This window comes from Anas platyrhynchos, chromosome 3, assembly GCF_047663525.1.
Source record: "Anas platyrhynchos isolate ZD024472 breed Pekin duck chromosome 3, IASCAAS_PekinDuck_T2T, whole genome shotgun sequence".
NCBI classification, from domain to species: domain Eukaryota; kingdom Metazoa; phylum Chordata; class Aves; order Anseriformes; family Anatidae; genus Anas; species Anas platyrhynchos.
In genome coordinates, this window is record NC_092589.1 from 101,047,631 (window position 1) to 101,064,560 (window position 16,930).

Below are 16,930 nucleotides of genomic sequence, written 5' to 3' on the forward strand. Positions count from 1 at the left end.
AAAATGAAAATCTTTGATTCACTTTTTTTTTTTTTTTTTTTTTTTTAATAGCAGTGTTTCAGTACTTAACAGAAATCAAAACTAACTATCATGTTAATGGTTCTGGATCAGGAGTTACAGTAACCGTGCTGTTTAAGGTTTTTTTTTTTTGTTTTTGTTTTTTCTGTTGTCTTAGAGATATACCTCTCTAAGTAGCCTGTTTCAACTGAAAAATATTTCTGCAACGTAGAACCTATTCCTCCAGTGTTACTGAGGACTCATTAGGGCATGGGGAAGAGATGTCTGCCAAACTATAAAATTTATTTGACAAACTCCCAGTATATTAATTTACATTTAATTTTTCAGGCCACTGTCAAGGAGAGTTATGTCCATAGCAATACACTGGAGATCCTGTTTTTCTGAGCTATTCTACACTGCTGTAGGGTATACTACTATTAAATATCCCTGTATTGTCTGCGGTAGGCAGGTGATGCATATGATCAAATAGTAGTATTAAGCATTTGCTGGCACGTTTGATCAGTTTATTACAAAATAAAATACATTTTCTGTGATATTGATAGTAAAGCATATCTAATAGCAGGGAATAAATGCCTCCTTGTGAGGGTGAGCTATACAGAGATGTGCTTGCTGGCCCTTTACAACCACAGGGAAAGCAGCCTTGAATTTCTTTATTTACTTCTTTTAAGCAGCAATGAGAAATACTCTAGGCAAAGACATTTGTTTGCCAATTAAAGAGTATTATACGTGGAGAAAACTTCAGCAATTCTTGTTGTGAATGTCTGGAGATTTGTAATTTGGGACATCATTGGTTTCTCTTCTTTCTCTCTGTCACATGGTGAGAAGAAGCAGACAGAGAGGGTGCAACAGAGGAGGCTCCTTTCTGCTGTCTGAGTGAACGTTGGTTGGAGGAGAACTAGTTACTGCCTCTCTGGGCAGGAAGATGGAATTGACTGACTGTGTCCAAACGTTTAGGAAAGAGTGTGAAGATTTTTATTTCAGATTTTTGTTGATATGAAGGTTTGCAGGTGCTCATACTGAAGACTTTTGGTGGTAGTTTAATGAGTTGAAGTCAGTGTGATGCATTAGCTGGGCACTGCACACTACATCATTTCCTATCCAGTCACTTTGAGGTTGCCCGGTACAGCATGACATATGTCCATGTAACTAAACTCCCTCACGTCTCCTGAAACAGGGAGCCTGTCTGCAAAATACTTACTGATAATGGCCCTTGGACCAGGCTAGCCCAGTCCATGGTAGGACAGGATTTAGAAGAGTGTGAAGTATCACAGAATCACAGAATTTCTAGGTTGGAAGAGACCTCAAGATCATCGAGTCCAACCTCTGACCTAACACTAACAGTCCCCACTAAACCATATCCCTAAGCTCTACATCTAAACGTCTTTTGAAGACTTCCAGGGATGGTGACTCCTCGTGTCTAAATCATACCCTGCTCTGTTCTGACAATTTAACTATATGGAATTTAACTAATTATGTTTCAGTGTTTGAATTTGTGTCCTGATCGTGTTTAATTTGCTAATTTAAATGTCACCATAGGGATCATTTACTTGATAAATGATGACACAACACTTAACTATTCAATTAAAAATGAATATAAAGCAAGGTAAAAAATAATATAAACATGAAAATATAATTAAAATTAATTATTTCTTATAAAAATGTAATTTTTTATAAAGTATTTGTATTAGAAGAGGTGATGGAATAAAATCATAAAACCATCATAATGGTCATAAACCATCATTTGGTTTAAATATAATTGTTTTAAATTAAAAGACATTGTCTAATTTATGTTGATGTGTGGGGACTGAGAGGTGAAAAGTACATACCAGTGAAAGGTACAAAAGGTGATCTGTAGAACCACAGTCTGGTAAGCCTGGTTGTCTGTACTAGTGAAATAATTAACAATCATAATTAAAAAAAAATACCATTAACAAATATATAGATAAAACATTTTCTGGCAAAGAGTTGCTGTGTGTCAGAAACCTGCCTGTGCTTTGTGAAGAATCAGTAATAATGCAGATAAAGTATTGATATAGTTTGCTTGAGTTTTAAAAAGACTCCCAACAAAATCCTTGTTTCATACGTGCCTTAAAGGAAACGTAATAACAATGGTTCTTGTTTGGATAAATAACTGAAAGATAGAAACAGAGGGGAAGAGTAATTGGGTTGAAGTTCACAATGAAGGGATGTCCCACACAATCCCATTTTGCTGGGACTTCTGTTTTCAAGATATTCACAACAAACTGTTAAATGGAATGAAACATGAGGTGACTGTTTGCTCATTCAGTACTGGGTCTGGCTGGAACGTTAACTTTCCCTGCAGCAGCACATACAGTGCTGTGCTCTGCACTTGTAGCCAGAACAGCAGTGGTACCACACCAGTGCTGTGTCTGCTGCTGAGCAGTGCTGGCACAGCACCAGGACTCTCTCCAACCCTCCTAGGGGGTAGGCAAAAATGTGAGAAGAGAAACATCACCAGGGTAGCTGACCTAAACCAACCAAAGGGATGTTCCATACTACGTGGTGTCACACTCAGCAATAAAAGGTGAAAACAGGAAGAAGAGGGGAGGGGTGGGCTCTCCTTGTGAAAACGTCGGTCCTCCTCCGAGGACTACGTGCGTTGAGGCCCTGCTTCAAGGACATGGTCAATCATAGCTCATTTGTGGGAAGTAGAGAGTAATTTCTTTCCTCTGCACTTCCACATAGCCTTCATTCGTGTTTTGCTTTGTTTTGTGTTTGTTTTTTTTTCCTCTTTTTTCCCTTTCCCCCTCCCTTTTCCTCTTTCTTTTTTTTTTTTCCCTTTAGTTAAATTGTTTAGTTAATAATGATCTTTCCTTAATTTTTTTTTTCTTGTTCCCTTTAATTAAATTATCCTTATCTCAACCTGTGAGTTGTTCTTTACTTTACTTCTTCCCCTCCTCATCTAAGGAGGGGGAGTGAGAGAGCGGTTGTGGTGTTTAGCTGCCCAGCACAGTAAAACCACCACACGTTCAACAGAACTGTTTAGACTGGGAAGGGTAAGGGACAGCTCTGAAGAATGACAACAGGACTCACTGATTAAGTGACAATACAATAGAAGGTGAAGTCTTAGGATCATAGAACTATCTAGGTTGGAAAAGACCTTCAAGATCATCAAGTCCAAGCATCAACCTGACCTACCAAGTCCCGTTACTAAACCTTAGTGCAACGTCCACACTTAAATACCTCTGGGGATAGGACTCCCCAGCTTTCCTGAGCTGCCCATTCCAATGCTTGACCACCCTCTCCATGAATAAATTCTTCCCAATGTCCAACCTAAACATCCCTTGGTGCAACTTCAGACCTTTTCCTCTCATCCTATCACTTGTCACCTGAGGGAAGAGACAAAGACCCTTCTTGCCACAACCTCCTTTTCATATAAAAGCTAAGTTGTAAACATGGGAGGGAAGAGTCCTTGCTCCACGTAAAGAATGATGGGCTCTGAACTGATCACTGCAGCTGTGAAATAAAATCTCAGGCTTTAAGAATTCATAAAAGCTAACCAAATGTTGGAGGTGTTTGGTGTTTTTTTTTAGAAAAGGAGTAGAAAGCAGAACTGAAAACATCCCTGTATGCGTCTAAGGTGGCTTTGTATCTTCAGTACTGACAGTATTTCTGGTCCTTTCACTTCAAAGGATGCAGAAAAAAAAAACACAGGAAAAGGTTCAGAGAAAGCAACAAGGCAGCGAGCAGCATGATCAAAGATGTGCAACAGCTTCTAAACGGTGAATAGCTAAAAGGCAGGTAGAGCTTTACTCTGAAAATGGGATAATTGAGATGAGATATTGTGGAGACTTGTAAAGTTGATTGGCATGAAAGGAATAGTAAAGGACAGATTGTCCACTGTCTCTGCCAGTAGAGAAGCCAGAACTACGAGTTATGAAATGAAATTGAGATCTTTTTGTTTGTGAGACCTGAATAGAGAGGAAAATGATGGAGATTTTTCTGAAAGAACTTGACAGGGCTATGCTGTAAAATAATTTTTGGGGGGGCCATACTGACGGATATCTCTGAGTCTCCTTTCATTTTTACCAAAGTATTTTTCTGTGAAATGGTTTTAATCTTTTGAAGATTAGAGATTGAAGATTGAGCATTTTCTGAATGTTCTCCTTAGATTGTTTCAGAATTGTTTCCTGAAATAATAATAAAGATAATAATAATAATAATTTTAAAAAAAAGCCAAAACCTTTAGCAGATGGTACATTTCTTACTCAGGTTGATTTCTAACACTACTCTAAATCGTTTGAAGAAGAAATGTAGAGCTTTTTTCATACTGACTTTTCTATGACTAGTTTCTGTATATGATAGGTAATTTCATTAGTTTGTGATTAGGTGTATTGTTTTCCCAATGTATTGTTGTTATCATTATTTCTTTAAATGGGAAGATTGGGGCACTAAGTAAAAGGGTCATATCTTGACTGACAGAAGCTTTTGATGTGTTCCAGGCTAAGAGGCTATCTCCAGTTACACACAGGCATGTGGACAGAAACAACAATCAATCAGCTGTGAAGATTTTAATGAAGGAGAATTAGTTGATATGATCCCAAACTGTTCTTGTGTTCCCCATTATTGGGAGATTTACATTTGGGGTCAGCCAAACAGGAATATAGGTTTGAAAGCATTTGTAAATCTTTTTCAAACAGAATGTTTTTTCCAGATACAGATAAACAAAAAATTACAATTTTTCTGTAAAAAAGAAAAATCTTTGTTTTTTGAAGAGGAGGACCTCTTCAACTGTGAAGCGTACCAAAAAAACTCAGTTTAGTTAAAACTTTTAAATGTATTTTTTTGATTAGAGGGGAAAAAAAGAGAGAGAGAAAAGATACCAAGTTTTAGAAGATTTTGCTTTCTTAATTTCATCTTGGTAGTTCTCACAGGTTTCCTTTGTCGTTGCCTAGCCCAGTCCCATGTATTACATGGACGGCAAATACCTGTTGTAGTGAGCGTATAGCTACAGAATGGCTGCGTTTATAAAAAAGCTGAAGCAGGAGCTGAAAGTAGAGAAAGAACCTTTTATTAGGAAGCAGGTAATGCATAGTTGCTTTCATTAATTGGGACTTAACATGCATTTTTAGAAAATTAGCTGCTGCTATGTAGGTGGGCAGTAACAGAAAGAAAGGAAAAAATTGGACAATTATAACAAGAATGCAAATTTGTGTCATTAGACTGCAGAATGAAGTTCTGGTGTTTGTAGTTTTCCTGTTCTTTTAGTTACCCTATAGAATTTTTCTGAGCTGTTTTTCTGGGGATTTGGTTGTTGTAGAAAAGCAGTCCTGTTACTTGACGGTGATACAGATAATTTTTAAATGTTCTTAGGTTAAAAAGATCTGAATTTAGTTTTATTTCTCCAGCTGCTGATTTGCCATAAGCATTCTGTATCCCAACACAACATAAAAATAAAAACGCATAGAAGCAGCAAATTGTAGTACTACAGTCAAATGTTGAGGGATATACAATTCAACCTCAGTTTGCCAGATGCCCTAAGAAATGTGATTATTTTATCACTGAATGCATCTGGCTGCATTCCTCATTAAGAAGCAAGTTATAATGAACATTTAATATGCAATGTCTTTTACATGCAAATGTTAAAACTCACATACACATTTTTATGAGTTAAATTTGCACCTTTTTGCACCTTTATATTTCTTTTGTAAAGGATTACAAGATTGCAGGGGAAAAAAAAAGTTTAAAAAATAGAGTATGTTTTATGGTATCTGTATTAGGTGTGTACTTATAAATATTACGTAGTTTCTATAATGTACTCTTGGAAACTGACATATTTTCAAAATGTAAGCATGTTAAGAAAGCATCCACAATCAAGGAGTTCTAGGTTTCAATACCCCTATCTTATTTTACCCCTATCTGTTTCACAATCATTAATTCCCTGGGTTAGAAAAGCAGTGAGTTCTCTGGCATTATGAGCATTTACAGTGCACATATTCTTTGAGCACAAAAGCAGAATTACTATAATTAAAACCTATAGAAAAAATCAGCTACCTGCCACAAAGGAGCAATAGGTAGAATTTAAAAGCTTTTTATACTATGGGCACAAAATGTAGCACTTCTTAGATAAAGCACACAGAGAGTGTGGCAGGACAACCACTATTCAAAGCAATGCTTCCTAAAGGTAAAAAGGTTTAAAGTTTTTGCTTGTTCATTTGTTTTTCATTTAGTTCCTGACTGCGTCATCTATATCTTTTTTATTCCTTCTGATTTTAAAAATGTGGAAAGACTTAAAACAAATTAATCTGCAAAGTGCCTCTTCAATAATAAAATAAAATAATCAAAAATGGGATCACTATATGGTAATGTGTAAACCATGGAAAATACAAGTGCAGTTCAGAAACTGAAAGTAACTTTGTTTTATAAAGTAAAAAAAAATGCTGGAGGAGACACAGGATAACTAATGGCTGGTTAGGAATGAAAATATAAAAGCAGACTTTATATCTTTGAAGTGGGATCACAATTTACATATTTTATTATTGGTAAAATAGGGGAGTCCCTGTTCTAGAATACAGAAAAAAAAAAAGGCACATAACATTGCAGATTCTTCTACAAAACTGAACAAATTAATCGGAGTTGTACAAATACCAGGAGAAAGCAAATATAGTATATTTAACAAAGTTCTGTCTTTTATGGAATAGGGATAAGCTTGATTTAAGCAGCTTGCTTTTAATAAGATGCAAAATAATTTTGGTCTTCACAGAATCACAGAATTTCTAGGTTGGAAGAGACCTCAAGATCATCGAGTCCAACCTCTAACCTAACACTAACAGTCCCCACTAAACCATATCCCTAAGCTCTACATCTAAACGTCTTTTGAAGACTTCCAGGGATGGTGACTCCACCACCTCCCTGGGCAGCCCGTTCCAGTGCCTAACAACCCTTTCAGTAAAGAAATTCTTCCTAACATCTAACCTAAAACTCCCCTGGCGTAACTTTAGCCCATTCCCCCTCGTCCTGTCACCAGGCACATGGGAGAACAGGCCAACCCCCACCTCGCTACAGCCTCCTTTAATGTACTTATACAGAGCAATAAGGTCACCCCTGAGCCTCCTCTTCTCTAGGCTGAACAAGCCCAGCTCCTTCAGCCACTCCTCATAGGACTTGCTCTCCAGGCCCCTCACCAGCTTCGTCGCCCTTCTTTGGACCCGCTCAAGCACCTCGATGTCCTTCTTGTAGCGAGGGGCCCAAAACTGAACACAGTACTCGAGGTGCGGCCTCACCAGAGCCGAGTACAGGGGGACGATCACCTCCCTAGCCCTGCTGGTCACAGTGTTTCTGATACAAGCCAGGATGCCGTTGGCCTTCTTGGCCACTTAATCCACTTAATCCACTGCTTGGAAAGTATACCAGACAAATGGAGGTTGGGTCAAACAATACAGGTTTACAAGTAGGTCATGTCAGATTAGCCATTTTTCTACCTGATTTATGATTATCCAATGTTTCTTCCACAGAAAAGAAGTGAAAGGGGCATCCAGGAGTTTTTCAGGCATATGAAATAAGAGAACTGGTACAAGACAGGACAATTTTAGAATCTACATAACGTGCTCAGGATAGCTATACTGAGTCCATCTCCTCTGTATCATTTTTGTATGGAGAAGAAGAGAAGGAAAGGGTCAGCCAGCAGTGTGACTGATTGGGGCAGGAGTTCCTGCCCTCTTTGTGCAATGAGCCAACCTTTACTTTTCCCCAAATGCAGACAAGGTGACTACCACCAACTACACCTGCATCCACACTGCTGTTGGCATTGTTGCCAGCACCTCCTCTGTGCACCCTTAGCACCTGGACCCCTGTGCAATGACAACCAAAGACCCTGGAGGTCAGAACCCTGTGCTGGTCACCCTCCACACTTATTGCTCCTCACTACTTCACTTCTTTTTCCACACTTCTTTTTTTACCTGCATGAAACTGAGCACCATGGAGGGAGACCAAATATTGCTAAAGGAGAATGTTAGAATAAGAACGAAAGGGTATAAAACATCCATGAATAAATCTGGAGTGTCTTCTAAAAAGCTGATAGGAAAATAAATCATCTCTCTCTCTTTCTTTCTTTTTTTTTTTTTTTTAATACATAAATAGATAAATAAGGACTGTTAATGTCCCTTGTTTTTCCTGACAATTGCTGGGAAAACCTTTCCACTCTTGCTTCCTTTGATCCTTTCAATGTGCAACATCTAATTTGTGTTTTAATTTTTGGTCACTTCTGTGGGTTGCAGTTACAGTTGACATAGTTTCTCTGAAGCAGTATCCTTTCCTTCCCCTTTCTGACTTCCTTGCCCAGCCTTTTCTACCTAAGCAATGTTCTTTTGTTTAGTCTTTTGAAACAGAAATTAGTCTTTCGACTAATTCAGTACCTTATATTGGATGAGCCTCAGCTTTTCATTAGGGTAGAGAGAGAACTATGGAGCCCTATATAATCTAGGCTGATTAAGAGGACTCAGCAGAAAGTTAAAAAAGACTTAGTGTACGCTCTTGTGATGTTGTATTGGTTAATTAAATAAATGTGTTTGTAAAAGATTAGACTTAATCTGTTTATATAAGAGAAGCTCAGTTATTTAGCATTTGGTAAATTTCCTCAAATTGGAAGGAAAATGCAAGTTATACAGAGTACTTACACCCACATAAAATCAACTTATTAATAAAATTACTGTATTTCTGACGACAGGTGAGATGAATAAACTCATTTTGTATTGTGGTTAGAAAAGATCGCCTTTTTAGTTGTACATAAGTACAAGCATTGGAATGAGTTGCCCAGGGAATGGTCCCCACCCCGGAGGTATTTAAGAGACGTATATACGTGTCACTAAGGGACATGGTTTAGTGATGGGCTAGGGAGGTGAGGTTGATGGCTGGCTTGGTGATACTGAAGGACTTTTCCAACCTAGGTGGTTCTATGATTCTGTGATTCTATTGTTTCTCTTCATAAAGTCATTCACTTTAATGGGAGCGTGATCTAAACAAGTGAATAGATATCATGAATATCATTAGTATTTCAAGCACATCTGTTTAGCCACTGAATGGTGGCTAGATTCTGGCACTTGTTCCTTTTTGTAGATACCAGACAAAACACTTGCTCATAGAATGTGAGTCTGTTCATGCACTTTAGATAGCAAACAAGCTAACTCATTGAATCAAAGCTATTAAAGAACTGGATCAAGAAATCAGAAGGTTTTTTGTTTGTTTGTTTTTCCTATTCGATGGAATCATAGAATGGTTTGGGTTGGAAGGGACCTTAAGGACCACCTAATTCCAACCCCTATGCCATGGGAAGCCTCCCACTAGAAACCTCCCACTAGACCAGGTTGGTCAAAGCCCCATCCAACCTGGTCTTGAGCAATTCCTCCTGTAGGTACTGGGAGGCCACTGTAAGGTCTCCCAGGAGCCTTCTCTTCTCCAGGCTAAACCCCAGCTCCCTCAGCCTGTCTTCAAAGGAGAGGAGAAATTGTGTATTTCTACAGATTTTGATTCCGGTTAAATATATGCATTTCCAATCTCAGTCAGATATGAGTATCTGTTAGAACAGATACACAGTGGCACTTTGATACTGTGTTTCTTACATACCGTATATATCAGTAATGATATGATTAAGTTTCCATCTAAGAATTATGTTTTGTTTTCTGGTTATTTGGCCATTTCTGTCTACTGTGATTATTTTTTTTTATTCTTGAGGTTTCATTTTTTCTTTTTACAAGTAATACATAATAGTAGTTGAGCAATAAAACATATTGTTTCTTGTAAAATTATGAGTTCCATGGCTTTGAACTCTGTTCAGTTATAGCACATTAATGACAGTTGAGACAGACCTGAAGTTCCAGAGAGAAGTCACTGTGGTGCACTGTTATTCTTGGAGTTATTGAAGGATAGCAGTGTTACTTTCTGAGGGATGGGTCTTTAGGCTTCAGTTAAGAGTTAGCCTTAAGCAAATTTATTTAAACTTCCATTGCTTCAGGGAACAGCTGACTTAGCTTAGAATATATTTTCCAATCCACAGTTTGTAGCATTGTTTTTCATATCCCAGACATTTGTGTAAGCATTGTTTTGAAGTGAAACACAGACTGAAATGTGTGATTAAGTAGATAAATCAATATACAAAATCATCAAAATAATAACAATTTCTTGTTATTCTCTATAATTCCTAGTAATTATAGCATACAGGAGCAGTATTATGTTTTAAAATGAATAGTGAAGCTTTGTGGTTCAAAACATCTACTGAAATTGTTGATGGAAGTAAGAGAAAAGTATCAATTGAATAAACTAAGAGAATTGGTGGTTTAATTTAAATCTGTGAAAATTTCTGTATGTTGCATTGCCTTGATAGGTAGGTAATAGACATGAGAAATTTTTAAAGTGGTAGTAAATATGACTTAGTTTCTCACAGAACAGTATGTTTTATTTTTGGAGTTGGTGACCAGTGATCAGTCTATGGAAGGAATGATGGCATCTTGCCCTTATTAAGTTAGAAACACAGCTCTGCAAGGGAGAAGCAAGAGCTTGATGAGGCCAAACCACATAATTGGGAGTCCAATTAGATCACAGAGCTTGGGGAACAGTGGTCCAGAACAAACATGCAGGGAATCATACAACGATAGAATTCTCTTCTCTAGGACAAATAGCTCTCTCAGCCTTTCTTCATAGGAGAGGTGCTCCAGCCCTGTGATTATCTTTGTGGCCCTCCTCTGGACCTGCTCTAAAAGGTCTATGCTTTTCTTATGCTCTGGGCCCCAGAGTTCAGTGCAGCACTCCAGGTGGGGTCTCAGGAGAGGGGGAATAATACCTCCTTTGACCTGCTAGCTACATTTTTTTGGATGCAGCTCAGGATACGGTTTGCTTTCTGAGCTGCAAGCTTGCACTGCTGGCTCATACTCAGCTTTTCAGCCACCAGTACCCCCAGGTCCTTCTCTGCAGGGCTGCTCTCAGTCCACTCATTGTGCAGACTGTATTCAAGTGTGGGATAGCCCCAGCCCAGGTGCAAGACCTTGCAATTGGCCTTGTTGAACTTCATGAGGGTCTACTTCTCAAACCTGTCCATGTCCCTCTGGATGTCATCCCTTCCCTCCACTGTTCTGACTGCACCACTCAGCTTGATATCACCCTCAAATTTGCTGAGGGTGCATTTGATCCCACTGTCTATGTCATTAATAAAGATATTAAACAGTCCCAGGCGCAGTACAAACCCTGAGGGACATCACATGTCACTGATCTCCACCTGAACATTAAGCTGTTGACTGCCACTGTCCGGATGCAGCCATTCAGCCAATTCCTTATCCACTGAATAGTCCGTCCATCAAATCTTTGTCTGTCCAGTTTGGAGACAAGGATGCTGTGTGGTGTCCAACATGCTTTGGGACAAATATAAAATGCTTTACACAGGTCCAGGTAGATGATGGGTAGAAATGGGTAAAAGAAAGTGAAAGTGAAAGCAGAAGTGAGAAAAAGGAAGAAGGAAGAAAAAGAGAAAAGAAGAAAAGGAAATAAAAAAGCAAGAGGAAGAGGAAAAAAAGAAAATAAAACAGGAGAAAGAAAAGTAATAATAATAATAAACTAAAGAAAGAAAAAAAGAAAAAAAAAAGAAAGTGGAAAGACCTACACCTCTATTAAGTTCCATGTAAAGGACTTGCATTTCCTTTTAAGCTCAGGTCTTTTTTGCTGGTGGCCAGAATCTTCCTTCCTCCAGGGCTCCACTTCCCTGCTCTTCTTGCTCCCTTTGCTCTCTCCCCCCCAGCTCCTTGCCCCAATTCAATCTACACTTAAATTACACTTTACTTATTTCCTGTAACATCTGCAAACGTGATGTATTACTTCTGAAGAGCCAAATTTGGTAGGTAGCTATGCAAATTATGTCCTACTGTTAAAAGATTTCTGTTAGTTTATCTGCAGACTATTACAAATATGTGTAATGTGTATTTCTTTATATATAATAAAAAGTCTATTTTATAGATATTTCTTATTTAATCTATATTAAAATAATTATATACATACAAATACACATACATACACATATATATATACACAAATATTTTAATTTTAGTCCAGATTCCACTATGACATTATTTTTAAATACTTCTGAAATTCTTCAGTAAGTGGATGTTTTCTTTTAAATTTAGTCTGATTTAAAGATTCAGAATGTTTACATTACCTTTAAGTGAGATGAAGCTCAATAGTTTAAATTTAATTCAATAAATTAAATTGATATAATATTTGTTTCATGGATTTAGACAAGCTACTTAGCACAAAATGCTCAGAAATTCATAAAGCTATGTCAACTTGTATAAACATTGCCTAGAAAGTAATATTAAGGTATTTATACAGTTCTGTTATCACATAATATTTGGATACACCAGCAAGATTAGAAATTAATATTCCAAAATGTAGTTCTGTTTTGGAAAACATCCTTGATTAATTCAATGGGAGCTAAAAATATAGTACTTACCTTACAGACTTTCACTATCATTCTGTCACATATAGCTGAGCTACATACATCTATATACTTATACAGGTTTTGCTTGTTTTGTTCAAAAGCTGTGATAGAATTATAATAGTCTGTCGAATCGTATGACTCATATTGAACCATATGCGAACACATAGTACAAACAGAATTATGTACACACATTTATATACTTTTCATATATGTGTAAATCTTTCTGTATATGTATATATGAACTGTCACATGAAAAATACTTGTGTTAAAAATTGAAGAAACTGTTGGTATAGCCTTCTCCAACTGATGAATTTGTCTTCCCAAACTGCATTAATATCCACATTAGGAGCTGCAAAGAATTTATGTTCTCTTTCTAGCCCTGTCACACCAATTAATGACTTTGCACCAGGTACACTAATCTGCATTGCTATGGAGCCTTCACAACTAGACTGAATGTTTTTATATTTGATCAAAGCATGTATAAGAGAAAATCAAATTTTTGCCACACTGTATTGATAGAATCATGGAATTTCTGAGTCATTGACCAACAAAGCTTAATTGGAAATATTTCCTACGTGTGCAAGTATAAAGTTAACAGATAATGAATTCTCTATTACCATTCAAAAAGTTAGTATACGGGAAACAGGAGGTCAGAGTTTGTCAGCTGCAAGTTCATGTCACAAAATGTGCCTGTATCTTGTGATATCATTCTACTTATCATTATGTGGTACCTATAACACTGTTTACCTTACACTCAGTATAGAAACAACAGTATTTTGTAAAATCCAATAGATAATTTCAAAAATCACAAATTTATAATGTAGTCACAATACTGTGCTGAAATATGTATTGGGAAGAAACATAAACCAAATAAAATAGATACAGAGAACTCACTCTATTATTTATAACAGTTTTTAAAGAAAAGCTCCAAATGTTGACCTTTTTAGCTCTTTATATTTGGAATAACGAGGAAGAATTTCAACCTAATGGACAGAAAAATTTTGAAGTAGACTTTCAAAAAAAAGCACAAGAACTGTGTTTCGTCTTTATTGATTCAAAGAATGTTTACACATTATGGTATTTATCAAGGGGGAAGAAAATACCATTCTTTGATTCTATAAGACTGCATGATCAACATACTGCCTAGTGTACTTTTAGAAGGTCTTAATCAAATATTACAAAGATAAATCCAATCGAAGTTAGTGTATGGAACAAAACAAAACATTAGCTTAAAAACCGTTGCAGAGAATTAAATTTGATTTTTATTTCAAATGATATGAAAAGACCTCATAATATTAATGTTTTCTTTTAAAATTACCAAACCTATGCCTTAGGAAATATGGTATCGTATCACACTTTCCTGGAGCCACTTTATATTGTTAATGCCTGAAGAGATGGGATTATCGAGCCACATTTACTAAGAACAAAAATAAGATTCAATTTCAGTGCTCACAAGAAGCCATTAATGGTGCAGAAAGTCACTAAATAATGTATTTCTCTGTGGTACTGAAGCTTTTGCACAAGTCCAGTAAGTCCAGCAAGACAAATCTAGCAAAATTTAACTTTAAATCTAACTTTAAAGTTACATGAGCTGTTGCACTATTGCCTTTCTGTAGCAGTAGAAGGAGAATTTAAAAAGTGACTGGATTGTTTTTTATGGTTGATCAAGTAGACTGGCTGCAGCTGACTTTGTGTGTGTATACACGTACTTGTGTGTTCATATGTACAAAAGAAAAAGGGCATCAAAGGAAATGCTTACTTTTCATGCTGGCTCTAATTTGTGGAATTTGCATAACTCGGTTAAGTGCATTTATCAACCCAAGTTTTATTATGCTTCTCTTTTTTACATCTATTTCTCAAGAACATAACAGAGAGAATGTAAAAAATACAAACAGGAGCTCCTAGATCTCACTTACCTAATTACACTCAAGAGTCTGTGGAGCAAAATATGACTGATATTTTAGCGAAACCAAATTATATTTGTTGCCTCATTTTTACTGTTAATGCCCACTTTAGGTAAATCCTATATGCCTAATTCAGGAAGGAAAGTCAATGGCACAATTCATAGATGATATGCATTCTTTTTAAGTTCTGGTGCCTTGTGCTTACCATTGCTTACTCTAAACTTTCAAACATACAGGATCATTAATATTCGAATTGCTCAGAGATTTAGATGGGGTTTTGGTTGTTTGAATTGGGTTCTGTCTTAATATAGATCAAAACTGTATCAGCAATTAAAATTGAAAAGAAGCATCTCTTTGAAGAATGAGTTCATCCATATGGTCCCTTTGCTAAGATACAATTCCAAAGTGGTTGTCAATATTTTCCCTAGAAATCTGCAGAGATCTTAGAATAAAAAGTATTCATCACCTGTGAGTATTTATCTCTTAATAAAGAGCCTAGTTAATAAACTTATACTTTAAACATATGAAGTTCAGTGAAATCAATCATATTTCTCATCTATAGATGAAAACACAAGACTAAACACTTAATACAGGCTTAGTCTGAAGCAAAATTCATAAAGTAAAAGGAAGTGACTCTCATGATGATTCTCTGATCTTGAAGTACGTTTCAGAAATAAAACACCTGAAATATTCATGAAGTACAAGTCCTAGACTTGAAAATTACCTGGGTGGAAGATTATGAAGGCAAATGACCAAAAAGTTGTAGTCAAGGGACTTATAAAAAAGATGGGAAGCAACTCTTTGCTCAGTTGAGTACTGTCAGGGTGAGTGGGAATGGTTTTAAACTAAAAGAGCTGAGATTTAGATTGGATGTTAAGAGGAAATTTTTCACTCAGAGGGTGGTGAGGCCCTGGCACAGGCTGCCCAGAGAAGCTGTGGGTGTTGATGGCCAGGTTGGATGGGGCCCTGATCCAGTGGGTGGCATCACTGCCTATGGCAGGGGGGTTGGAACTAAATGACCTTTGTGTTCCCTTCCAACCCAGGCCATTCTATGATTCTAAGAGAGTTAGACCATAAAATATAAGAGTAAACAAAACAAAATGAAACTGTGAAATCTAGAGAAAACAAAATTTAGGGTTGTTTTTGTTGTTGTTTAATCTTAATTCTCCAGTGACTTGGAACTCTCTCAGTCATTCTATTTTCATGTTGATATCTTATAATATAAACTAAAATTATTTTTACATAAATCAATCACAGATATCTTGCATAACTATCTACCTCAAATTTAATTTTTCCTTATACTTCTCTGTATTATCTCTTTTCAGAAATTTTTGTATGTGCCTGAAAAGATTTGTAGCTTTCATAACCATTGAGCAAATCACAAAATGAATAATACTACTGTCTATAATATTGCTAATAAATCGATACTCTCCATTTTTAAAAATCTGTCCACATGACATTATATGGTGTATGATGTTAAAGGCTGAGAATGTTGATTTTATTGCAGATGCCTATTGCAATGTGCTGAATTTACTCCTCTCTTCTTTCTCATCTGGAAACAGCCTTACAATATTGTAATTCCAGAAAGCCATTAATAGCCTGCAAAATACTCGTATATGCCCAAACAGATAGATACACATCAGAAAAGGTATAAAGTAAGTAATCCCTACTGTGATTAATTTGTTGGTGGTAATCCTGCACCTTGTGATGTTAGTCAGTGTGGCAGTGTGCTGAGGTCTGAAGCAATACAAGCACCTGCTTCCTTCAAGCACATTAGATCAGTATGGTTATAGGAGTTAATGTTTGCTGTTGTTACATTTCTGCTTGATGCATTCAAGCTCTGGTTGTGCTCACCTGAGAAGCCACAGACCTTGGCATCTGTTTCTGACAAAGGGACCAAGGTTGCAAACCTTACATGCAGGCCACTTACCAACCAAATGCAATACCTATTTCCAGGGTGTCAAGTATATGAAACAAGGGAATAACTCTGACCGCAAAAGGAACAAAGTTCCATCAAAGATGTTATTTGAAGCTCTCATTTTTTTAAAGTTCCTTATGTAGTAGTGTGTTATGCCTTCAGTTAAATTCTAATGTTTTAATACATGTATGTCTGTATGCATACATGTGTATATGCATAATGAGTGTGTATGTGTGTTCTCTTCTGGTTAGCAGATATTTACAGATAATGAAGATAGTCACAAAAACTATATTTGAAACAAAAAAATGTGTCTAATGTAACACCTGAACCAACCCAAATATAAATCAGATATGAAATATGTGTTGTTTTTAATTTATATTTATATGATGTGTCTATATATGTGTGCATACACACAATTAATATGTTGTATTTACAAAACACAAATATCCCTACTACTCTATGGCAATTTTATAAAACGTGTTTGTAGAAGTTACCTTCAGCTTATATAAAAACAAGTTACTCACCAGGTTATTTCTTCAGGTTGTTCCATTGGTCCTGCCTACTCTTACCCTTTTTTGGTGTGGCTTGATACTCTCCATTCCCAGTCAGAAGTATTCATGCTGAGTTTCTTACAGATCAACAGAGATGCTG

The 16,930-nt window shown here is 36.6% G+C and overlaps 1 protein-coding gene across 8 annotated transcripts in view; it reads left to right on the plus strand.

Moving 5' to 3' along the window:
- Positions 1–16,930, plus strand: part of SNTG2 (syntrophin gamma 2) — a 292,459-nt gene that overhangs the window by 156,849 nt on the left and 118,680 nt on the right. The window lies entirely within an intron of this gene.